We start from the raw sequence: 27179 nt of genomic DNA on the forward strand, positions 1-27179 counted from the left end.
CAGGAATCTATTGTCACCTGTGCTATATCAGTGACACTTAAATTATCAGTGCATTTTATGGAACATGCATAGAAATACACTGAGCAACATCTCCTGGATCCGTTAGCGTCTGAAATTCTTAGGATACATGATTGACTTTGACTTGAGAAACTTGCAGCCAGCAATTACACTTTTCTTACATATCCTGTTGTCATTCTTTTCTTATTGTGTACGGCAAAGATAATTAGCCAGACTACATATGGAGTTGATCTGGGTGACCCTGTTTAAGCTTTAGATTCTGCATGTCACCCCAGAGTTTGGATGAGAATGGGTTGGACTCTGGCATGGGGTGTCAGTGTTTTGCAAGGTCTGCCCCACCACTCATGAAATTTCAGTGTACTGCCAGCACTGGAAGCTAGGCAAGATGGTTTCAATGACATCCAAAATGTATGCAATCGATTCATTCAGTTTAAAGTCACACTGAAAATTTTTATTATTTGGAATGGCAAGTGTGTGTCCAAGACTCAGAGATAAACCTGGACAGAAGGCTACTTTTAAACATAAAGGGACAATTTCCACCCTTACGTCTACTGGGAATTTTTAGAAGTACTTAAATGAAGTGTAAAAAAAAAATCTATATCTATTCCTCCCCCAAGCCCTAATACATAAAGGCATGCATTACCACGTACAAGGATATGCACTGTAGCCACAGCTTACATGCCTCGAAGTAATACTGTATTGATTTATAGTTTGCACAAATTGCAATAAATGGCATTTTCTGTTATGTGGTGGGTAATAGATTGTTCTGGAGTGAATACAAGTCCATAATTCATTCAAGGGCTATGCTGATGCTATAAACTAAAGCTCAAACCTAAGCAGTTAATCTATGGCAGTTGAAGGCTGAGAATGAATTTCAGGATGGTGTTCAATTTGGTTACTATTATTTTAGTTGAAGCTTAATTAACTTGACATGTGTAAGAAGTAAAAGAGGTGTTTTCAGGAACATTTGCCCTTTCTTCCACCTTTCTAATATCTTTTTCTTCTCTCCCTGGCTTGCCTCAGAATGGTCAATTTCTACTTCAGTAGCAGTCTGGGAACAAAATGGTCAATTTCTACTTCAGTAGCAGTCTGGGCTGTTTCAGAGACTGCTGGCTCTGTGTCATTTCTACCGTCGAGTCTGGACATGACTGTATTTGCCACATCTCATCAAACCATGCATCTATCAGAAGTGCAGAGGCATAGCTGCCTAAACTTACGATTCCTGGGGAAAGAGTAAAACATTCTGAAAGATTCCATATCCCTCACCGTCAAAAGTATCCCCTTGCCTCTGTCCATCTTCCTTGGTTTCCTGAGTCAAAGGCAGATTTTCAATCCCCTGAGGGGGAAAATGTGCTGATCTTCCCAGAAACAAAGATGAGTAAATTCAAACCAAAAAGGACTACTATGGGAACAATAGTTTTATCTACTCAGCAGTCAGAAGCCAAAGTGAAGCTCTTCGTAGTAGATGATTTTTGGAGTGGAAGATAAGAGGCAGAATCTCACCCAATGTGGGAATTATCTGGCTTGGTTGATTTTCAGTGACTTTTCTAACTTTTCCTCCTGAAGACATAACCAGCAAGTGGGTGGTGTCAGCCAATTAGCATGAAGCTATGAGCAATTGGGTGGTGTCGGCCATTAAGCACGAAGAATGAAGAACTTTATGAGTTAGCTTTGTAAAAAGGACAAAATGTAATCAAGACTAAGTATAGGATAAAAAAATCCTTGATGTACTAGTCTTGCTTTTGAATTCCTCAAATGGATGAAAAATTAAGCTATATCCTTGAAGAAATGATGAGAGAGTCAACTCAACAAAAAGAGTTCATGGTTATAAACATGGATTTATAAACCTTACAGAGCTCTGAGTGACAGAAAGCAGAAAATGGCAAAAATAAAACTGAGAAATGGTGAGACCCACAACTTGATCTGGGAGCACAATAATGCCTCTGCTTCAGAGACAAAGGACCAGTAAGGAAGTGGAGCCAAACTGCCCTAACTGTGGACAGAGTGATACCAAACTGAATCTATTCTTGTTTCAAATCACGTGGAACATTCATCCAGACCAATAATACCCTTGGCTGCAAAACGAAGTCATGCACTTATCAATAACATAAACTGTATCTTTCAACATGAGTGAATCAAATGATAGCTTAATTGCTGAAATCTAGCAGGACATTTACATGTCTGAAATGTTTAAAAGCTGAACAAAAATGGAGTTACAACCTGTCAGAGTTTGCTTTAAATCCCTGGAGTGGTGCTTAAGAAACTTTTCTGGAATGGGATGAGAAGCTAGGGAGAAAGATGGTAAATAAGCAATGCATGCTTGCACTGTAAGACTGAGAGCAACAAAGGAGTATTCAGAAAGTAAAACCAAGCAACATGTTAGGACCATTAAAAATATAAAACTGGCAAAGAAAATAATAGAGTCTAAGGTTATTAGAAAGATCAGTAAGACATAAGTCCATACCAAGTTGAACAGGTTATAAACAGAGTGAAAGAAAGTGTGAAGGGTCAGCACGGTCAAAGAGACATCACTAGAGACACAGTGGCCATTGTGGTGGAACATCATGATAACACTATGTATTATACGTGTTTTAACCTCTATGAAAGGAACTAATTTCCCAATTCCACAAATAAGCAGAGCTCATCCAAGATAATAAACAACATAAATCATCCCATAGGGGAAATACAGTATTTTTTTAAATCATCAAGAATGAGATTTGCAGGTCCAGATGGTTTTTCTAGTGAAGTGCCCCATGTTCAGTCTCATACTGAGAGAGCAGATTGTGTCATTTAATAGAAGGAATGGTTTCCAATACATTTTTGTAGGACTAGCACTCTGATAGGAAAACCAAAGGAAAAGGTAAAAAGAAATCGATGACCTAAATTTGACATCCACTCATGAGCTAAAGGAGAAACCTCAGCATATACAAACATAAAAATTTTCATCAGACTCATAAAGCATCACTAGCAAGTCTATAGCTAATGTCATATTTAATAAACTAAGATGCAAAATGCTTTTCTACTCAGAACAGAAATAAAATAAGGGTTTTGAGTCTAACCACTTCTATAGTCATCTTACTGAAGAGCTTACCCATAAGGTGATTGCTAAAAGAACAAAAAGGATTTTGATATTGGATGGAAGGATTTAAAATTGCTCTGACCCAATGATGAAATGCAGACTAACTCTTCCTATTCAAATACTTTTTATTTTTTAAAATTTGTATAAATATAAAAATCCCAATGAACATATTTTTAAATCTCCTGAGTCAAATAAGTGAGCATATCAATATCCCAGAGGACAGATCAATACTCGATTATTTTATTTCTTTAGATTGTCAATATAAAACAAGAAAGCAAATTGCTTAAATAGCATTTATAATAAACAATTACAAAAATGAAATACAAATAAATCTTATCAAACATTAAAGGGAATTTAGGAATAGATTTTGTAAAGCACCAGAGGTTTCCCCCTTCTTCAAAGTTGAAGATGCTGATCAAAGCCAGAAAACAATAAATAGAGATGTCAGGCTCATGGATTGGGAGGTTGGACATAGTAAAGAATGGGGCAAGTTGTATTATAGAATGAGCTGAATTCTAATTAAGTCCTGGCAAAATTTTGTTTGTTACTTATAGATTCTTTTTTTTCTGTGTGGAAAGTAAAAAAAAAAAAAAAAAAAAAAGACCAATATGAGGAGAATGATGGCTTAGAGAAGGGCACTTGTCATGCCTGAAAACTAGGGTTCAAGTCCCCGGGATCCACATAGTAGAAACAGAAATCTGATTCCCAAAATTGTCTCCTGACCTCCACATGTGTGCAATGGCATGCATTCTTGCACACAAAACCAACAAATAAATAAATGTAGAGCTGTTCTTTGAATGTTTTATTAAAACGTTTAATTAAAATATAAGTATATCCCTTCTTCTCCCAGGAACCCTCCCTTTAACTGTCCTTATGCACCCCTGCTTATTTCTTCTAAAATTGATGGGTCCATTTTAATTATCTCACTACATTATATACTTTCACTATGCATAAATACACAAACAATAATATTTATAAACTACAAATACAACCTGCTAAGCCCATTTGGTATGACTTGTATTACTTCACGACTAGTCCCTTTGTACAAGATAAGAATCATCAAGATTCCCCTCTCTCAGCAGCCATCGGTCACCTGTAGTTCTTTGTCTAGTGATGGGACCCTGTGAAATCCCCACCTTCTGAGTTAGTGAGTCCATTAATATTATCCTCATTTTGGGTCATCTCTAGGCAACCATATTGTTTGACCATATAAACCCTTCACAGAATTCTTCTCAGAACTCTTTCCCATCCCCTACCATTCTGTGTCCTTTCTATTCTTCGGCATTAAGAATTTGTGCTGCCAAAAAAGAAAAAAAAATTTTTTTTGATGGTATGCCACAGTCTCCTGGAGCACAGTTCCCTTAGAAAAACCTGACCCTCCCTCTGCAATAACTAACAATACTTTCTTGGTTAGAGGTGGGACCTCATCCTCAAGTTCTCTCTCCATGCTGGGATTTTCGTTGGTGTGAGACTGCACGGGCTTTGTTCATTTTCTCAGGACCTCTGTAAGTTCTTCTGTGCAGCTGCCCTCTGTTTCCGCAAGACAGTTTCCTTGTTGTCAGCCTCTAGTTCCTATATCTTTTCTGCCCCATCTCCTGATTCCTGGGCCTAGGCAGAGGAGACATGGAGTATGTTTCAGTAAGGCTGAACAGTCTGTGGCCTCCTACTCTCTGTACCCTTGGCCAGGTATGGATCTCCGGGTTAGTCACCATCTACTGCAACGAGAAGCTTCCCCGATGAGGACTGAGTGTGCATCAATCTATGCATATGACAATAAGTGACTAGAAGTCTGTTTAATAGTATGTCCATTTAGAAAAATAATAGATTCTCCCCTGGGGATGATGCTGAGTCTATCTATCCACAATGCCAGGCATGGGTTTTATCCTGTGAGGTGAGACTTTAATCCATCAGAAAGTGACTGGCTACTCCCATTGAGTTAGACTAAAACTCCTCCTTTATGATTTCACAGTCCTAAAGAGTGGTAATCCCTGAGCCTCTTGTGATGAGTCAGATCTAAGACTGAGTCAATGTATGAAGTATTTCCCTTTGGGCAATTAAAGACATGAGAGAAGAATGGAAAATAACACAGACGAACAACTTTGATGTACGTGATTCGGTTTCAGGAGAATGGAACCTGAGTAGATTTCTATAGGAAAATAAGTGGAACAGGTGGATAACCAACAGAAGGAAGGGGAGGTGCTAAACACTTAAATCTGACAGTTCCAATGTTCAATGATTTGAAAAATATCTGGCGGCATTAGTCGCCACCAAGAAAATGCAAATCGGAATCACAAGGTGATACCACTATACAGTCATAGAATATCTGTCCAAGTCAGAATTCAAATGTTGGCAGACATGCATCGTCAGAATGCTTATCCCTTCACAAGGGGAGGCATCTAAATGTTCCCACACTAGAAGCTCATTTGGCATCATCACCTGCAGCTGAAGTACTCACACCCTGTGACTCAGCCATCTCCCTCTGAGAATATGGCTGTGTGATACCAAAATACATGTACTAGAAATTTTCCATACGGCTCTTCCCATAAGCACCCTGTACCCATTTCCCATCGATGGTACAACGTGATCGTCCTGGCTGAAAGCAACACAGATAATTTTCATCCAGGTTTTAGGTCTTCATTTCGAACCGTGTCTGGTAAGGTAAAAAAAATTATGAATCAATGGGATTTCTGTCCCTTCGGAGAAGCCACAGGCAGATCTGTTCCCTTGCCATTCCTGACGCTGCACGGTGCTATCGGCCATCCTTGCATTGGCACCTTTCTCCATCTTGAAGGCACATCACACGAGCCTGCTGTTTCCATCACATCTCTTCCCAGACCTTGGCTTCCTCAGCTTCCACTCATGGAGATTTATGGGGCTGGGGAATGCGGCAAATGTCCCCATTTAAAGACCCTCAGTAAAAGTCTTTTGCCTCCTTAGGCAACACATGAGGACATCTTTGGAGAGTTCTCATTCAGGAAACTTCAAGATCTCACAAGAACAAAGAGATGAATGAGAAATTACCAACTGTAAGCAACATTATGAGTGAATTTCATTCATTCATTCATTCATTCATTCATTCATTCATTCATAGGATACCTAACAGTAGTAAAAATAAACAACCTTAATTCTTCACAATATCTTAAAAGAATTCCACACCCTAGAATACTCTAGGGCAATGAGCAAACTCTAATTACAAGCAAATTATGACTTAATATTATAAGCAAAAGGCTGAGTGGAAGAAATAAGACTGAATACAAGAAAAGGCAAAAATGATCTAATGATAAAAGTAAGATACTTTTGTTCCCAAGTAAGACATCATCCCTAGGTAGGAGCATGGGCGCACTTCTAAGGAGGAGATACATTCTACTTTATGTCTTGGGGGAGCCGATTTACAGATATTGAGGAAAATTTTCCTCTCAGGCATACCTACGTGTTGTATAGTTCCTATCGGTGAAACTCATAACAGCTTTGTTCTAAATAAAAGTTCTAAAGAACGAGATGCCCTGGGTATATAAATGTATTTAGTGCCATGAAAAAAAAATGTACCCTAGACTAAAATAAGATAAACCTATTGTTAGAATTGTCTAATTTCTTCTGTCGCCTGTTCTATGTTGTTTAGCCACTTGGCCCTCAGTCTCAGTCTCTGAAGGAAGTGGGATAATAATATCCTGGCTCTACCCCACTGTTGTGTGTAACATGGGTAAAGACTCACGGAACACGAAGGGTGTATAGACGCCCGCTCTCTGCTTCGTGTTTAAATCTGGGCTCCAGCAGAGCAAACACAACTCAACAGAAGAGAAACAATGATCTCAGAAGCTGTACTTCGTCCTCCTTCCCAGTGCCATGTTTAAAAACATGTGCCAAGCATTATAAAGTCGCTCCACACCCTGTAATACTGGTGAAGAAGTGGTTCTTTGTTCCTTTCTGAACACTGCTTGGTTCTTCATAAAACTGCCAGTTTCATTGAGAAAATCCTTTTTACAAAGGTGAACAGCTTCAGATTGTGAGAGCCATGATCACCAAGGAAAAAGGCAAGTACAAGGTGAAAGCTAGACTTCCCACAAAGCAAACACAGCCTGCAGCACATTGTCTACCTTACAGCCACAAGGTATGGCTCAAGGTCAAGGTCAAACCAAGTCAGACTTCCATTCAGTCTCCATCACCCTCAGTAAAGTATAAGGAAGAACAGTGAACAAATGTATACATATATACATTATATATATATATATATATATATATATATATATATATATATATATACACACACACGTATGTATGTGTATATATGTATGTATGTATATGTATACATACATACATATATATATATATATATATATATATATATATATATGTACTGGTGCAGAACATATACCTGGCATGTGCAATACAGGACCTTGGCACATATGAGAGCAGGACTGAGTCTTGGAACTGCAAAACCCATTGAAAGCATACTGGATTCATGAGTGTACAGCGCTCATGTCAAGGTCACTGAGCCCCACACTATTTTACAGTCATTTCCCAAGACTTTATATGTCATGTTGCAATTGCCCATTCTCTACTGGAGCCTTCCATTTGTGCTGTTTGACTCTTAATTTGATTATTTCTTGCACTCATTTTTTATGACCAGTGATAATATTTCAATGTCAAATAAGTGTGTGCATGTATGTGTGCGTGTGTGTGTGTATGTGTGTAATTATGTGTGAGTGTATGTGTATGTAACTATGTGTGTGTAAGTGTGTGTGTGTAACTATGTGTGTGAATATGTGTGTGTATAAGTGTGCATGTATGTGTGTAACTATATGTGTGAGTTTGTATGAATGTATGTGTATCAGTGTGTATGTGTGTGTAACTATGTGTGTGAATATGTGTGTGCATGTGTGTGTGTGAGTAAGTGTGTGTATCTGTGTGAGTGTGTGTGTGTGTGTGTGTGTGTGTGTGTGTGTGTGTGTGTGTGTGTGTGTGTAGGTTCACATGCACCTTTATGTCAATATCTGTGGAAGTCAGAGGTCCATTCCAGGTGTTATTTTTTAGGTCTTGACCACCTCATTTTTGAGACAGGTCCTGGAGTTTGCCAAGGCTAGGCTAGCTGTCCGGATGGCCCCTGATATCCACCTATTCCCACCTCCCCAGTTGTGGGATCACAAACATCTGGTTCTGGGGATCAAACTTGTGTCTCGCTGTTTGCAAAGCAAACACTTAACCAATGAGCCAATGTTGTTTGCATTTTAACCAAGAAGTTGCCTACTCATGTCCTCTTTTCTCTGGCCCATCTCCCAATGACTTAACTTGCCACTTTGTGTGCTGCAGTTCTTTCTCATTAGAGTCAGGGCTTCCTTCTCAATGCGTACTTTAGAAGGGGGTTCCCCTAATTTTTGAGAAATAAGCATCTGCCTGTTGGCCACCTTCTCACGGGTAATTCAAAATTGAATTGTCAATCATCACAAATGGTATCGGATTCCATTTTTAACCTAATGATGTCTCTTTGCTGCCTAAATAACTATCATCAAGAGTATCCATTTGCCTCTGCCTCGTTCTTCTCTTCCAGTAACCTTGCATGTCTATAGCAAATCAAGATTTCTGTTAGGTACTCAATCAGTTGTTTTTCAACCAAATATGAGAAAGAAATGCTGGAAGATCTCCAAGAAATAAATTTTTGCTTTATCATGCTTGAAGCCTAACAGAAATTGCTTCCCAAAAGCCCAAGTGGTCATCTCACCTTGTAGGTACAAAACAGTAACTGAAAAGCTGTGAGTGGCAGCCAGCCCACAAGGATGTGTTTGTCACATTGCTGTGGTGGTGGCTCTGTTTTCTACACCTCCTCTTAGAATTTAAAAAAAAAAAAATCGACATTTTCAAAATGCGAGCTGTTCTTTTTACAATGCCCAAACTCAACAGAATTGTATTGGAAAGATAAATCACTATCTCGGGCATGCATTTAAGTCTAAAAATAAAACAGAGGCGGCGTCTCTCCAAGCAGAGACACTCCGGTCTGTGAGAAGGATGGAAATCCGTGTGTGAAGAGACAGTGTGTTAGCAATCACTTTGTTTGTGGGCAGGGCCGATTACTGACAGAATCAGTCTTGCCAAAATTGGATTTGAACCCAGGCAGTTTAGATCCAAGCTCCGGCTGCCTCTCAGGCAAATGACAACAGACCAGATGATTTTTGCAAACTGCCTGGAGGAACTGGACGCAAGCTGCTCTTTCCAGAGATTTAGCAATCACAGGAAGAGGGAGATAGGGATGTTGCACAAAAGAACACGCAGGCCAAGGAAAAGTATTTTTAGGGAAGGAGATTTTTGAGACCAATTTTAGCATTATGGGAAAAAGCTAAGCGAAGAGTAGAGATTAAAGATACGAGGAATGGGGGGTGTCAGGGGGAGGAAAGTCCCCTTGCCCTGCCAGAGGGTTGTAATGCATTCAATCCCAAAGATGGGGAGAGAGACTCAACTTTTAAAGGCTGATGAGATTCTGAAACAAGGACAAGGAACAAGCAGAGCATGGGTGAAGATAAAAATAAATTTTGAATCAGAGCAAAGAGAGGTTGGAAGTTCACCGTATATGGCTTCAAGGATCGCTGTGAAATAGGAGGTAATTTCATCGGTTGAGAAGAGGGAAGCAGAGGGCTTGGCTGAACCATGTGAAAACACCTTAGAACACCTGTTCTCAGGGCCAAGATAGGAAGGTAGAAGGAAGAGCGAGGCTGCCTGAAATATACATGGGGCTGTAATTTAGGGCCAATCTCACTAGATTTCCCAGAGCAGGGCCCTGAGAAAAGGGGGGCTTGGGATTTGACACTATATTCTCCTCCGTAATTACTGCTTGATACAGGGAGTTTATTAAAGCTCTCTTGCTTCATTTCCCCTATAAAACAAGTTAATAATCCTTGCCCCCTTCCTATCCCATAGGACTTTAACGAGCATTAATTAATGTCTTCAAAGTGTCCCAAGTGCCTTGGGAAAGCAATCTGTAAGGGCTTTCTTTCATCACATTTATTATTCTTGCAATTGCATTTCCCCACCCTCTGTGGAGAGGGGAGAAGGAACTGAAACACTCTTGTCATCTTCCTTCTTTGATTCCAAAGCGACCCTGCTAAGCCTACCTGAACTAGCCATCAGAAAATGGTAAGACGCATCAGATGCATACAGAATGTTCTTCAGGGGTCGTCACGCCAGAAAGGAAAATCGTCAAAAGTTTAGCCACAAGCTCAGGTTGTGGTCTTTTGTTTGTTTGCTTGCTTGTCTTTCGTTTTGTTTTAGAATTTGTTGTGTCCGATGTAAAAAAAATATGAAGCAAAGCTTTTCCAAATGGCCTTTTACCAAAGACCTGGTAGGAAAATCTAGGGCTTGTATGGGAGAAAAAAATCACAAGCCACTAACAGTGAATACTTGTGACCTAATATGACAGTTACTGGATTACATTTCTTTTAACTTCATTTTATGAACCTATCCTAAATCCTTATTTTCTTTCTTGTGGCTATTCACAAATCTGTTGTTTGTAGGGTCTGTAGCTCAAGACAGTGGACCCAACATCCACCTAGATCTGCATGAACTCTTTTCATAATCTAAGAGGCTGTGGTTCCCTTATTTCGATGTCCTTAAGACTGGACAAATATGGCTAAAAGCCTATACTTTTATACTCTCTGCACTTCTGATACCAACATTGCTTCCTTGCGATGGGATAGAAAAGCTAAGCAGAGACATTCGGTACTGAGCATTTTCTGACCCTGAGAGGAATGGCTTCTTTCAAAATCTAATTAGCCCATGGGTATCCTAGACCATGATGAAATGCTTGTTCTAAGCCATCAGAATCCCACTGAGGGGATGATGCTACTTTTTATAAATTCATTTCTGATAAGAAAGCAGCTGCTCGCTCTAAGATACTCTCGCTCCGATTACACGGGGATGAAAGCTCTCACTTTCCATAACATTTTGCCAAAGTTGTCTTCTTCCAGTTTGGCTTGAAGACATGACGTGAGATAGTTGATGTTTGTGATACGGAGTGGAAATCCACAGCTGGCTGTTTCTGCAGGCTGTATAAGCCAGGCTGCTTGCTAGTTCACTGTTTGATGTTACCCCGGGACCCCATAACACAGCAAAGCTATAGTTAGCTGGCTGCAGAAGTCAGATGGGCACAGTGGATCCTAGTACAGTAAAACAAACGGATTTCTTGACGCTGAAGTCACAGAATAATACCGAAGTCCCAGGCCACGTAATTAACAGGACAATGGTTTAGGTTTCTCAGAGTCAAGCTGGTCTTGAAGCCCCAAAACGATGTGGAGAGACCTCAACAATCTTTGTGGCCATTCTACATCTAGGAGGTTCTGTAAGATTGTGTATGTGACTCTGTGGCCTGTTCAAAATTACTCTTACAACTCCTCAAATTTGTATTATCTAAAACTATCAAAACCCCAGTGTTCTTTGTGAGTGTGTGTGTGTGTGTGCGTGCATGTGTGTGTGTGCATGTGTGTGTGTGTGTGTGTGTGTGTGTGTTTCACTTGAGTCTTTATGTCATTTGTCTAATATTAGGACCACAGACACTTTTACCCTGATGGAAATCACATTCAATGCTTTCCCAAAAGACTTCACAAAATAATACTGTCATCTGTGTTCAAGAACTTAGTCCCAAGATAATGAGACAGCAGAGGTGAGACTGACATCTGAGAGGTCAGAGAGATACAACAGGAGAACCTGACGCAAGCAATCTCAGCATCAGAGTGCAGACAGCTCCCAGGCAAAGATGTCCCAATCTCCAACTGCAGAAACCTGTTTTATTAGGACGATGAGATCTTCCATCTCACGAGACACCTTAGAACTTTGCCTAGTTCTCAGAAAGAAAAACTTCCATGCCTCCTGCCTTTATATTCAGTCAGGTCTTTGTGATTGAATGGCCAATAGGACACTTTGGATGTGATGCTAAATGATTTCTGAGTCTATGCCACCAAGGCTTCCATGTTGACTGTGTCCTTAGAGTATGGTCATCCTGAGGAAGTCCGAGAGCCAGGTTACCTGTCATATCGAACTCCTCCCCGTGTGTCACACATACTTAGTTCTCCCATTTTATTCTCCAAGGACCTGTCTGTCTCCCCATTTTTAACAATGCATGAATTGTGAAATGTTTGATACCTATTATAGGAAGAAATCTTCCTCACCTTGCCGTCAACATTCTATTGTATAAATTAGTCGTAAAAACATACTAAGTTCATTAGAATATATTAAAATTAGGAATATAAGTTTTTCTTTGACAAGAGGTCAGTTCAAGAGAGCCATTTGATTTACGGTATTTTGAGTCCTATAGTAACAAAGAAATCAATACACCGAGAACAGAGAGAGTGGACAGTACTTATTCTTACCACAGAGAGTACTTGCATATGATATATCTCTACATAAAACACCATGCTACACAACATGAATATATACTCACCAGTTAAAACTGATTTACATTTAAATCACTTAGATTCAAAGTCACATGGGTGTGTAAACATACAGTGGCCAAGTTCTTAAGGATGTCATAACTAAGTCGCATCTTTTAAGAAGTACACACTATTGATGTAATATGTGTAATCCAATATACACATTAGCACAGACAATTATTTATTTAGGAATTTTGTTATATGATAAGTGCTAAGAATTTCAACATTTTTTAATACAAGACAGGGGAAATGTTTACCTTCTACCTAATAAAACTATTCTTTTCTTTTTTTTTTTTTTTTTTTTTTTTGTCTTCAAAACAAGATTTATTTTTTTTTAACATGAAAATACATGGAAAATACATTGGTCTCTTATCTGTTACAAATAAGACTCAAATTATTAATCATAACAAGAAGTGTTTCTTGAGATATTTCCATCTACACAAAAGACTAACAGCTTATTATTTTTTTTAAAGATTTTAAACATTTTTTGCTTAAAATTATACATTTTTGTCAGTACTGTTTTTTCAGACATTAAAATAAATTTTACATAAAACCATGTGAATATGTTTTTTAGTCAGTACTTGATTTTTTTCAAGGGCTTGACAGTATGCATTGAAAACGTACTAGTTGCAATAAGCGTAAAGTACATGCAAAACAAAACGCAACATGGAAATAGTCAAAGTCTTCTTGTTTTGTAAAACTATTCTTTTCTTATCCTTAAAATATAGACATTGACATGTGACATGATTGAGTTTTCCTACGTATCACAATGTGGACCTAATTTTCCTGTAATGATCAATTTTTCTGTCAACCTGTCCAAATGCTCTATCCCTTTACTTCTCACATAAAATATTCCATGTTATAAATAGAATACATTCTATATGATATGAGAGTACATAAGTATTCCTCCCATTTTTCAAAACTGTATTGGCTACTTTTACCTATTTAATGCTCCGGATAATTGTAGAGACAATTTCCTTCAAAGGTTGGAATTGTGTTAAACTGCATTAAGCTAGTACACCAATCTAGGGATTATATGGAGAAGATAAAAAGTTCTTGCTTAAGCTCAAAATACGACCCAGGCAGGCAGGGGAGAAAGGCCTGGGATTTTCTTTTCCTTTAGACAGAGAAACTTGATTCTCAGTCTCTCTCAGAAACTTCTTGTACAATAGACAGGTGGCATCTTAACTCCTAGTTAGAGTTCACCCTGGCTCCGAGCAGCCTAGAGGACTAAGTTTTTATCCCCTGCATTTGAGTCTCTGTGTCCTGTGGACTTCAGACTGTCTCCCGGTTGTGAACTCTGCCCCGGCATACCAACCATTACTGTCTTAATGGGAGCAGCTGTGAATGCACAGCAGAAACCTTCAATAAGCTGGGGCCTGCTGAAGATCTCCCATAGAAAGGAGAGGTAGGGCGGATCCTTAGGCTCTGAACAGACTTTCCAGCTACCTCTTCACACTTGTGTTCCCTTGCAGCTGCATGTGATTCTGGCGCACTGCTCAGAAGTCTTGGGACGTACGAGACATTGGAAGGTTAACATTAACTAGAGAGGAACACCTTTAATGGAATCATGGAAACACCATCATCCACTCTGAGGTCAAATGTTTTGATATGTCTGGACAGGGCTCCCTCCTACTAGTGACCCATGATTCCATAAGCAAACCCAATGAATTCATTGGTTCCCCAAGTTAAACTTGAGTGGAAATGTTCTTTTGGTCAAAAGTCACTTGGCTGTATGTGTAAGTGACATTTGTTCAAGTTGGCAGGACAGTCTCTCACCACAAGGCTACCAATAGCCGTCTTTAAAAGGACCTGGTTTCCTGATTGTCCTGCCATACTTACTCTTGTCCTTGAGGATGCTGGACAGCGTGTGGTCTTCAAGCAGATCACCCTCAAGGACATTACTCAGCTAAGCTTTGAGAACAAGCCCCAGGAGAATGCAGAGATGCAGTAGGGTACAAACACAAAGGTCCCAGGATGCTGAACACAGCCAGACTGACCCTGTCATTGTCTCTAAATGTCACGACACAGGAGTGTTGAGTCTGACCTCCAAGAACTTGTGAGCTCTCCATTCCTAGAACTGCTGAGGAAGAAAAAAACATTCTTCATTGTATTTTGTTGCTTTATTATTTCCTTATAAATTTCTAGTTATACACATATTCTATAGATGTTTAAGTTAGTTTGGGCAATGGTTTCATTACATGTATACATGTAATATACATGCATTGTATATATGTAAAAGCAAGTGGTCCCATTCTAAACTTCTACTACAAAATAACTATAAACTGTGAAAGAAAGATGTGCTTAAATAGCATGTGTGTGTGTGTGTGTGTGTGTGTGTGTGTGTGTGTATCAGCATCAGATATATGTACTATAATAATAGTATATCAGCATCAGAACCACTGAACTTCTCCTCACACTCAAAATTAAGCTTGTTAATTCTAGACGAGCATTAGTTGGGCCTCCCGATTTGCTTATTTGTTTTTGAAGCTCTACTAGGGCTCCCCTGACCCAGGGATGGATTTTTGTTTCCAGAAGCCTGGCAAAATTTGCAACAGCTAACCCAGGACCCCCAACCCTCCAGGATGCAGAGCAGGCTGGACAACTGATCACTGCAGACAAGATCTTTTTCTCTTCCCATCTCTTTCCTCTGCTGCCAATTTCCCCTTTGTTCTTTTGCTTTAGTGTCCGGGGATGCTTAATGAACAATACACTTCCCGGCAGCTATAAAGCGCAAAAAAAATATTCAGTTAGGATTATAATCACCATTTCAATTATTTACACATGGTAGAAAATATTACCATTGGGTGCCCCAAGTTATTTATTCTGTTGCTTTCTTCTGTTTCGAAGTGCTAAAATATTATCCCTATTCATTACAAACCAATTGTTTTTAACATGGCTCTTCTCCTCCCCTCCCCCTGTCTGAAACCCAATTTACAGCCTGCTAAAGGCCTCATAAGTTTTTTATGGATTATTTCCTGGGGTCACATTAATCTGGCTCCTTGTTACTTTACACTAATTTCAGTTTGCCACAGTAAAGTAACAAGATTCGATCTCTTGGGAATTAATCTATAGAGACCTCTTAATGAGGCAAAGCCAGAATGGAACGCAACTACTGTATTTAATTTCCTCAAGCACATCAGAGAAGACACAGCTTCCTGCTCATCCCAAGCAGCGTTCCCAGGGATGGGGTCTAGGAAAGAGAAGTGGCCCAGTGACAGGCAGAAAGGAAAACAGGGAGAGAGGTACATCTGGGTGTGGCAACCTTTGACTTCCCCCCCCAAACACCTCTCAACATCCTCACCCTGCATTTGTGACAAATGCCAGAACCCCCATCTATGAGACGTCAGGTAGAGAAGGTGCTAAACTGCAATGGGTGTGATGCTACAATAAAACCAGCTCTTGCAGGATGTTCTCTGACCTCTGCTGGTACGCTGTGGCATGTATCTTTATGTATGCCCATACATGCACACACACACACACACACACACACACACACACAAATAAAGACAAAATTAAATCACTTGTGATTGTTATCATTATTACAGAGAATGGCCAGGAACGTGGGAAAAGCACATAAAGAGAATATATGTCTAGATATATTATATAATATAGAATAATGTGGACATACCATGTGTTTAGCCATTGCATGATGACAGGACGTAAGTACTCCCATAAGGGAGCTGTTCTGAGTAACCTGTTCCCCTTTTATCGAAGCAGATTTTTGTGGTTTAACAATGACTAACTACTAGAAACACACTGGAGGATGATTAGATTTTCTATAATAGACTTTCCTCAGTTTACCGAATGCTCTCATCAGTCATGGCAGCTGTCTGGTTGTGTCATCTCTACTTCACATGAAGGGAAACTGAGGCTGGAGGCTAGCTGCCAATTAATTGGCTTTGAAGCTGGAATAATAAACACCAATCTCACTGCTTCCTCCAGAAAGAACGGATAATACTTGGGTGAATTGATTGTTATACAACACACTCTAATTCTTAAATTCTGCATGGATACCATTATTAGTGAAAACATGGTCTCCGTTGTGGACATAACCTTGTGCAAGGACTTAGCTCTCTTCTACTCTGTTTCCTTGTGTTATGGAGAGAGTCTAAATCCCACTAATGAAATGAGGAGAAGAAACAGAACATTTTTATTCACATCATTTCTATGTTCTCTCTTGCTAATGCCAAGGGGTCTGATATGAGGAAGACATGCGCTTTTCCCATACTGGGTTGGGACACACAGTGAAGTGAACATTACATCTACCTGGGCAGCGTTGGGGTGCTAACAAGTTCCCCTTGGACAATAAATGAATGTCATCTAGTCCACTCTAATAGACAATGATAGACATAATTCATCAGTCTCTGTCTATTCTACCTGATCTAAGACTGTAAGGAAAATATGACTTCCCGGGTTTCAGCACCAATGTTAGGGGAAGGATGAAGAGAGTGGGGGGCATATGGCCCATGAAGGTGCAGCAAGGCCTGAGGGCAAGGGGGATGCCTCTAAGGGGACCATGTTGGGAATCCCTTCCCCCTGAGGGACCAGCCACACAACGGTATAGTACAGAATAGAGTTTATTCAGATCATGGGAGAGTTAAGAGGGTGGTGGAGGAAGATAGAGAGAGAGAGAGAGAGAGAGAGAGAGAGAGAGAGAGAGAGGGGAATAGAGGCCAGCCATGAGCACGTGGAGAGAGGGGGGAAGGGAATGGGAATAGAAGGGGTAGGGTTGGGAGAGCAAGAGAGCCAGGAGGCAAGAGAAGCTAAGAGAGAGAGGAGGGGGCAAGCAGCCCCTTTTATAGTGTCAGGTCACTAGGATGGAGCAAACCTGGCTACTGCCAGGTAATTGAGGGGTGGGGTTTACAGAATCCCAACAAAGACTCCGACTGGAAAAGCAAGAAATGACAGATATGTATGTGATGTCTTGATCTCCCCATCCAAAACAACCCACTAGCAAGTGAGTTGTTTATAAAAATAAAACATCATTATAAAGTCAGAGAAAACTGCAGATCACTAAGTCTTGAGATTAATATGAACCCAGAATGGAACCCGGAAAGATGGCATTTCCTCGTTTGTCATATCAGAACATAGTTCCGTTCTTTATCGCAAAGATGTTAAGAGGAGAAAACATGGTCTTCCTGGATGTAATGCAAAGACAGTTACATTTCATGCTGTAGAGATGACCAGAGTACTCAGGTGAGATCACGTGGGCTCAGGTTGGTGTAGCCATAGATGGGATCAGAACCATTCGTGTATCCCAAACAGACAGAATGAAAATGAAGTAAGTAAGCAACTTTAACAAGACATAAGTATCAGTCACTTTGATGGCAGTAATGTTTGTGAGTAGCACACACTCTTGAGCAATGGTGTGCGGCTATGAATTCAATAAACATTCAGGTATGACTTAGGCCTGCCCTTGAATCATGAAGCTACCCCTGGTCAAGCTCCCTGTTGTCACCCATTAACCTAGCCATCCTAACCAAAGGCCCTGACACCCCTCATTTATCATTCCTTTTTCTTTCTTAGATTCATTACTTGAAATATTTTCTTCTCCCTTTCATTTAGACTTGAACGCCAATATACTTTCAGTACAAAAATTAATTAAAGGAAATTGAGTTCGGTGATTAGGCACTGCTCCCGATACTTGTTCTTGAGAAGTAAAATGATGTGGGGGAAAAATCAATAAGTTATATCTCTGTCCTCTCTCTCTCTCTCTCTCTCTCTCTCTCTCTCTCTCTCTCTCTCTCTCTCTCTCTCTCTCTCTCCTATCATTAATTGTTTAAAACAGAAGGACAAGAACACAAAAGAACCCTTGAAGACTTCAAGGGCTAAAGTTTTTCAGCTAAAAGATCTGCATTTGCTAGAGAAAGCGCACGTTGGGACTCGGACATGACCATTTGTCCTGTAACTCTATCTAATTGACAGTTGAAGCTACGCCTTGAATACCGAGGCTCTGAGGCAGAAAAAAAGCAGTAGAACATTGCAAACAAATTGTGTTTGCTCATGAAAGAAGAACTGGAAACAGGCCATGATTCAAGGGCAGGCCTAAGTCATACCTGAATGTTTATTGAATTCATAGCCGCACATCATTGCTTAAGAGTGTGTGCTACTCACAAACATTACTGCCATCAAAGTGACTGATACTTATGTCTTGTTAAAGTTGCTTACTTACTTCATTTTCATTCTGTCTGTTTGGGATACACGAATGGTTCTGATCCCATCTATGGCTACACCAACCTGAGCCCACGTGATCTCACCTGAGTACTCTGGTCATCTCTACAGCATGAAATGTGACTGTCTTTGCATTACATGCACGAAAAATTCAGTTTCACAAATAGTGAGAAACAGAAAAACACACAAAAAAGTCAAATGGTGTAGCTTTAAATACTATAGATTTCTTTACATGTATAATAACTTTGTTTCTGTGTGCAACGAAGGAGGAAGTGTTGCCGAGTCAAAGGAGCATCAAGGTCCCTAAAGAATCCTGTAAGCCCAGCAGCTAAGATATTCAGAATTAAAGAACCCAGAAGATGAGTAGAGGCAGCATACAGGTCTTTAAAAAAATCTTTCAAATCCAAATAGACAGAGAGAATGGAGAGGTAGCAGGGTCAGAGGGGCCAGAGGAGGCAAGGGAAGCAGAGCTCCAAGCCAGAGATGTGAGCGAAGGCAGGCTTAGAATAAACAGCCCTCAGAAGATGTGCTCTAAGGCAAAGGGGAGTGTACCAGAGACCAGATTTAATTCCTCATCTCAAACAATTAAAGAACTGGGCAAAACATCATGAAAGAACAGTTGTCAGGAATTGGACAACTGGCAAAGTCGAATAATCAATTTGGAGAGAAGAGAAATAAACAACTGACCCAAATTAGTAAGTCAAAAGTGTTTCCAGACCACAGAACAGGAAGGAGGGGACCCAAAAAAACTGTGCTCTCCCCATGAATTAAAGAAAGGGCTGGGGCTCTGCTTTCAGAGTCCCAAGGAGGACCCAACAGGAGCAGCAGAAAACTGAACAGAAAAGTAGCTTTGTGCTTCCAGAAGGTTCCCCAGAGTCCTTTGCTAATGATGGGTTATTGTGTGCAGTTTGGGACACTATATATAAGCCAAAGAGAGAAACAGGAGTAGAGAGCCCACAGAACAATCTCCATGGAGTTATAGGATGTTGCTCCCTCAGCAAACATACACAGAACGCAGAGCAGACAGTCAGAAGAACGTGCACCAGGAAGACCATCTCCAAGCATACGCCCATCAACAAAGAAATGTCCAAAGTGAGAAATGTGTACAAAATCGCTTAAAAGAAGAATTATAAATCAGCTACAGGAGACGGCTCAGTCCGTAGAGCACGTGATGTGCCAGGATGTGTTTGGTTCCCTGGCACCCATGTACAAAGCGGGACATGGACATGCGCCCCTGTAATCCCAACCTGGCCAAATCTATGATCCTCAGCTTCAGTGAGAGATCCCGTCTCAAAAACTAAGATGCGCGGGAGAAACCACTCGATATCAGCTTCTGGTCTGCCTTCCATAGCACATACCCCCAAGGAGGTGGGTTTATTTTAATCACAAAAATAAAAAAAGAATGAAATTCATAATGTCTGTATCAAATCAAGGCTACCAGCATCCAAAGGAAGAAGGAAGTGTGATCACTAAGGGGAAATGGTAGTTATTAGGAGACCCAGAAATGACAGACGTTGATAAACTGACAGGCAAGGATGCGGGACAGCTATGATAAACCGTTTATGGTTAAGAAACTAGTTAAGATGTAGACGTAATCAGCATGGAAACAGAAGTCAAGCATAATTAAAATAATCACGGTGTCGTAGGTGGGAAACATTCACCGTGAACAACAGTGAAACACTACATACAGTAGTGATCAGGAGGTGGGCCTGCTGATGGATCTACAGTAAACAGGAGAGAAGAAAAGGGGGGACAAAGAGAAGAACAGACTTAGTGAAGTGTGGGGCATTGCTAGACAAACCAGTGTGCATCTGACTGGGGTTACATTAGAAAAGGAACGGTAGAAAGATTTGAGCAGGAAATACTGAGTGGAGATTTTCAAAGTTTGAGAAAAAAAAAAAGTAAAGCCATATATATATCCAAAAACCTCCAAGAAGAGGAAATAAATCACATCAAACAAATACTAATAAAAAGGCAGCAAATTATGTGAAGAAAACAAAGACAAATCATAAACAAGGCAATCCAGGAACCTGGGAAATTATGTCTTCAGAACACTGAAAGGAGCATTGTCAGCTTAGGCCTATCTATAATCAATAAAACCACCTGGCAAATGAGAGTAAAATAAAGGATTCTAAGCAACAGTCAAAAAAGAAAAAAAACATAGTAGACAAACAGCCCCTGGCGTAGGAGTGTGTGCTTATAATCTCAAACCTGGACCATAAACAGGCAGACAGAGGTGGGAAGGAAAGGGATGCATTTGGTTCCCATCTGAGGAAAAGACACTTGACTTGTCCTAAAGGGGGTAATCTTGGGGTCAGCTGAGTGAAAACAATCTCAGGACAGAGAAAAGCAAGCGCAGAGGAGCTCAGTCAGGTGTGTTTGAACATTAAGGAGAGAATTCAGGGATGGGGAGTAGAAAGAACAAAATCACACAGAAAGAAGCCTTTCAAGTAGCAGCTCCAGTCCAGTTCCTCGTGGGAGAGAGGAAGAGCTTACAGCAGGCTGTAAGCACAGCAGAAAGGTCACTCCCGGGGACAGCCACATCTTCATTCAAGACCTTTGAACATGCCACCGTGGTCTGCAAAGGAACTTTCCAAGGGTGGTTCAATTAAGAGTCTAGAAGCAGAGAGCTGATGCTAGCTGGCTCCAACCTAATCTCATGGGTGCCTAAGAACGGAGTCTCTTTCCCAGCTGTGGTCACAGCTGAGGAGAAAGGTCAGGATGGCGCAGTGAAGTATTGCTGCCTTCCTAGAGGCAGAAAGGACACGGAGCCAGACGGTGAAAAGAGTCGCATCTCTAGAGAACCCGCCTTCCCCCGAGCATCCAGAAATGGTCTGCCAACACTACCTGTGGCAGTGGGTGAGGGCAGCGATCAGGACGTAAAGTGAATAAATGCGTTACTTAACGGGAAAGACTTAAAAGAATAAACCATGCCCATCAAAATGCAAACTGGGACGGGGGCCGGAAGCAACAGCGTGGTGTTCCGGCTCAATGAGTATGTTCAGACTGACCCACGGAAGCGCTGGGTGTGGTCACCAAGGATTCAGTCACCTTGAAATCCAGGACAGATGGGATAAGCTCGCTGGAGACACTCTACAGATGCCGGCGTTGCCGGTTGCCTTCACCGAGAGTTTTCAGAGCATAAGCTGAGGACCCTTCGGCGGTGGCATGCAACAGAGCGTGCGAAGCGGGTATCCATCACAGGAGTCAGACTGTCATCTACAGAAAGTCTTCTCAACCGGGAGGATAGTCGAGACCACCCTTGAGTCCCAGCCTCCTACACCGATGTTTCCAGAACCCTGAAGTCACTCTTAATCATCTCAGTGAGATCAGTCGATATTCTGCATGCCCACATGGATGAAAGGCATGGCATAACTGTGTCTCCACACATTCCCAGCATCTGGCCCACATCTGGGCCTCCTCGGAAGGGTGTCACTGATCGCCAGAATTCTTTTCTTCTTCTTGGAACTGCATTCTCTCTAGAGCCCATCAGCCTCTACTGGGCTTTCTTGCTGCTCTTTTGTGAAAAATGGGTTTCTTTTGTTGCTAGTAAGATAGCAAAGGAAACCTCAGTCTCTTTCAAATGGGATATATAGAATGTGACCAACATAGACTATAGGATGTGATCGTGACATTAGGCCATGGAGAATCTACCAATGCCTCCCCCTTAGAGAAGCTGGCAAAGGACAGCAGTAACTGCTGGGAGTGCTATGAGCAACGCAGTCAGATGGGGTGTCATTTACAGCCTCACAACAGTACTTCCAAGGATGTCTTATCTCCAGTTAAGGCTTGACTAGGTAAGACAGCTTGCCACAGTTCTCACCGCTGAGATACAGAAGAGTCAGGATGCAATCCCGGACTATGTGACCCCACCCCTTAGAAGTACTCCAGATCCGAATCTAGCCTCTCTGTCACTGTTGCCCCTTCCCTCCCCACTCCCACATTTTTAGGCACCTAATTTTAAAAGTAGGCGAGAGGCATGTATATCTTGTAATAGAAATCAGGTATACTATAGAGGTCAATCGAAAAAGGCGCTTGATACCAGCCTCTGACCTCCGCCTGTGTCCTCATGCATAAGAAAGCAGACACACAGATACACGCACACTTCAGCATGTGCACATATTAAAAAGGACTAGAGGGTGTAATTTGATTTTTTTTTCTTTGTTTTGGGAGGGGGAGGTTGTTTGGATTTTTTTTTTTTTTTTTTTTTTTTTTTTGCTTTTGCTTTTTTATTGGATATTCTCTATATTTACATTTCAAATGTTACTCATCATCCCCACTACCATCACCCACGCTTTCCTCTTGCCTCCATGAAGGTGCTCCCTCTCCCAACAACCCTCTCCCACCTCAGCACCTTGGTGTTCCCCTATACTGGGAAAAAAGCCTTCACTGGATCAAAGGCCTCTCCTCCCATTGATGCCAGAGAATGCTGTCCTCTGCTGCATATGCAACTGGAGCCATGGCTCTCCGTGCATACATATTGGTTGATATTTTAGTTTCTGGGAGCTATGGAGAGTTTGGTTGGTTTATAATGTTGTTCTTCCCGTGGGGTTGCAGACCCTTTCAGCTTCTTCATTGGGGTCCCCGTGTTCAGTCCGATGGCTAGCGGCAAGCATCCTCCTCTGTATCAGTGTGGCTCTGGCAGAGCCTCTGAGGAGGCATCCATATCAGGCTCCTGCCACTTCTTGGCATCAGCAATAGCACTTGGGTTTATTGTGCACATATAAGGTGTATCCCAAGGTGAAGCAGCCACTAGATGATGTTTTCTCCAATCCCTTCTCCTCTATGTGTCTTTCTATTTCCTCCTGTGAGTGTTTTGTTTTCTCTTCTAAGACGGTCTGAGGCATCCACATGCTAGCCTTCCTTTTTTTTTGAGCTTCATAAGGTCTGTGAATTGTTTTTTGGATATTCTGAGCTTTTTGGGACTAGTATCTGCTTATCAGTGAGTGCATACCATGTGTGTTCATTTGTGACTGGGTTACCTCACTCAGGATGATAGCTTCTAATTCCATCCATTTGCCTAGGAATTTCATGAACTTACTGTTTTTAATAGCTGAGTAGTACTCCACGGTGTAAATGTACCACAGTTTCTGTATTCATTCCTCCGTTGAAGGACATCTGGGTTCTTTCCACCTTCTGGCTATTATAAATACGTTTGCTATGACCATAGTGGAGCATGTGTCCTTGTTAGATGTAGAAGCATCTTCTGGGTATATGCCCAGGAGTGGTAGAGCTGGGTCCTCAGGTAATACTATGTCCAATTTTCTGAGGAACCCCCAGACTGATTTCCAGAGTGGTGTACCTGATTACAATCTCACCAACAGTGAAGGAGTGTTCCTCTTTCTCCACATCCTACCCAGAATCTGCTGTCACCTGAATTTTTGATCTTAGCCATTCTGACTGGTGTGAGGTGGAATCTCAGGGTTGGTTTGATTTGTATTTCGCTGATGATTAGGGATGTTGAGCATTTCTTTAGGTGCTTCTCAGCCATTCGATATTCCTCAGTTGAGAATTTTTATTTAGCTCTGTACCCCATTTCTAATTGAACAACTTTATTTTAAAAAACCTAGATAAATGTACAGACTTTAAAAGCAATTTTGCATATAAGTATATGAATACATTTTTGTCAGTACTTGATTTTTTTGAAGGTTTGATAGTATGCACTAAAATCTTACTAGTTACAATGAGCATAAAGTACATGTAAAACAAGATGTAACGTGGAAATAGTCAATGTTTTCTTGGTGTGTAAAGATTAAACATAATGATTTTTTATTTTTAATTTTTTGGCCTTTGTTTTTATTGAACTTCATATAGTCTGTGAGTTGTTTCTGGGGTGTTCAGAGCTTTCTGGGGTTAGTATCCAATTATCAGTGGCTGCATATTATGTCTGTTCTTTTGTGACTGGGTTACCTCACTCAGGATGATATTCTCTAGATGCATCCATTTTCTTAAGAATTTTATAAAGTCATTGTTTCTGGTAGCTGAGTAGTATTCCATTGTGTAAATATACCACAATTTTTGCATCCATTCATCTAGTGAAGGACATCTGGGTTCTTTCCAGCTTCTGGCTATTATAAATAGAGATGCAATGAACATTGTGGTGCATGCGTCTTTGTTGTATGTTGGAGTGTCTCTGGGGTACATGCCCAGAAGTGGAATAACTGGGTCTTCAGGTAGGACTATGTCCAATTTTCTGAGGAATCGCCAGACTGATTTCCAGAGTGGTTGTATCAGTTTACAACCCCACCAGCAGTGGAGAAGTGTTCCTCTTTCTCCACATCCTTGCCAGCATCTGCTGTAAGCTGAATTTTTGATCTTAGCCATTCTAGTTGGTGTGAGGTGGACTCTCAGGGTTGTTTTGATTTGCATTTCCCTGATGACTGTCACGCGCCCACGCTTCCCGCCGATAGGAACAGGCGTGCAACAAACAAACAGATTCTTTTGTGGACAACACTCTGAGCAGGGGACTTTTTGAGCAGGAAACTTCTCTCTGAGCCAGGGACTCCCTACCGGGGTATACTGTCTAGGCGACCTCTCACGTGCAGTCTCCCACGTGCGATCTCTCTGTCCACTCTCTCTCCACGTGGGACCTCCCGCAATCTCTCCTATCGGGTCTCTCTCCACGTGGTATGTCTCTGCCATCCCTCCATGTGGGGTCTCCCGCAATCTCTCCACTGTCTTCCTCTCCACGTGGGGGAGAAATGCACTGCTATATATGCCTAGGAGACTCGTGTCGCTACCTGATTGGTGCGCCCTCCAGTAACTCAATAGGATGCCCTGAGAGTGGGCTATGACGTATGTGGCGCATGCGCATTAAGTCTCTTGGCTGGGCAACAGTTCTGTTTGCTGAGTTCTAGGCGGGAAGCCGGCGCCATGTTTGGGTGTGGCACAAACGGCTCCCTACAGATGACTAAGGATGTCGAGCACTTCCTTAGATGCTTCTCGGCCATTATATATTCCTCAATTGAGAACTTTTTGTTTAGCTCTGTACTTCATTTTTTAATAGGATTGTTTTATTCTCTGGTGTCTAACTTCTTGAGTTCTTTGTATACCTTGGATATTAGGCGTCTATCAGATGTGGGGTTAGTAAAGATCTTTTCCCACTCTGTTGGCTGCCATTTTGTTTTCTTGACAGTGTCCTTAGCCTTAAAGAAACTTTGCAATCTCATTAAGTCCCATTTATTCATCTTTGACCTTAGAACATGAGGTATTGGTGTTCTGTTCAGGAAATTTTCTCCTGTGCCTATGTGTTGTAAGGTTTTCCCTACTTTCTCTGTCTTTCTAATTTGTATCCCTTTGATTTCCTTTTGCTGTCTAATTGCTCTGGCCAGGACTTCCAGTACTATGTTGAATAGGTAGGGGGAGAGTGGGCATCCCTGTACCCCACTTTTAATAGGATTATTTGATTCTTTGGAGTCTATCAGATGGTAAAGATCTTCTTCCAATCTGTTTGTTGCTGTTTTGGCCTTTGGACAGTTTCCTTTGCCTTACAGAAGCTTTGCAATTTTTTGAGATCCCATTTGTCAATTCTTGATCTTAGAGCATAAGCCATTGGTGTTCTGTTCAGGAAATTTTCCCCTGTGCCTATGTTTTCTAATCTCTTCCCCACTTTCTCTTCTGTTAGTTTCAGTGTACCTGGTTTTATGTGCAGGTCTTTGATCCACTTGGGTTTGAGCTTTGTACAAGGAGATAAGAAGGGATCAATTTGCATTTTTCTGCATGCTGACTGCCAGTTGAACCAGCACCATTTGTTAAAGAGGCTGTCCTTTTTCTATTGAATGTTTTTAGCTTCTTTGTCAAAATTCAAGTGACCATGCGTATGTGAGTTAATTTCTGGGTCTTCAATTCTGTTTCATTGATCTACCTGCCTGTCTCTGTACCAATACCATGCAGTTTTCATCACAATTGATCTGTAATTCAGCTTGAGGTCAGGGATGATGATTCCTCCAGAAGTTCTATTATTGAAAAAGTTTTCACTATCCTGGGTTTTTTACTATTCCAAATTAATTTGCAAATTGCTCTTTCCAACTCTTTGAAGAATTGAGCTGGAATTCTGATGGGGATTGCTTTGAACCTGTAGATTGCTTTAGGCAAGATGGCTATTTTTACTATATTGATTCTTCCAATCCATGAACATGGGAGATCATTCTATCTTCTGAGATCTTCAATTTCCTTCCTCAGAGACTTGAAGTTCTCGTCATACAGATCTTGCACTTGCTTGATTAGGGTCACACCAAGGTATTTTATATTATTTGTTATTACTGTGAAGGGTGTCAATTTCCTAATTTCATTCTCAGCCTGTTTATCCTTTGAGAAGAGGAAGGCTGCTGATTTTTTGAGTTAATTTTATATCCAGGCACTTTGCTAAAGTTGTTTATCAGCTGTAGGAGTTCTCTGGTGAAATTTTTGGGGTCACTTATTTATACTATCATGTCATCTGCAAATAGTGATATTTTGACTTCTTCCTTTCAAATTTGTATCCTTTTGATTTCCTTTTG

This window comes from Micromys minutus, assembly GCF_963924665.1.
Source record: "Micromys minutus genome assembly, chromosome: 33".
NCBI classification, from domain to species: Eukaryota; Metazoa; Chordata; class Mammalia; order Rodentia; family Muridae; genus Micromys; species Micromys minutus.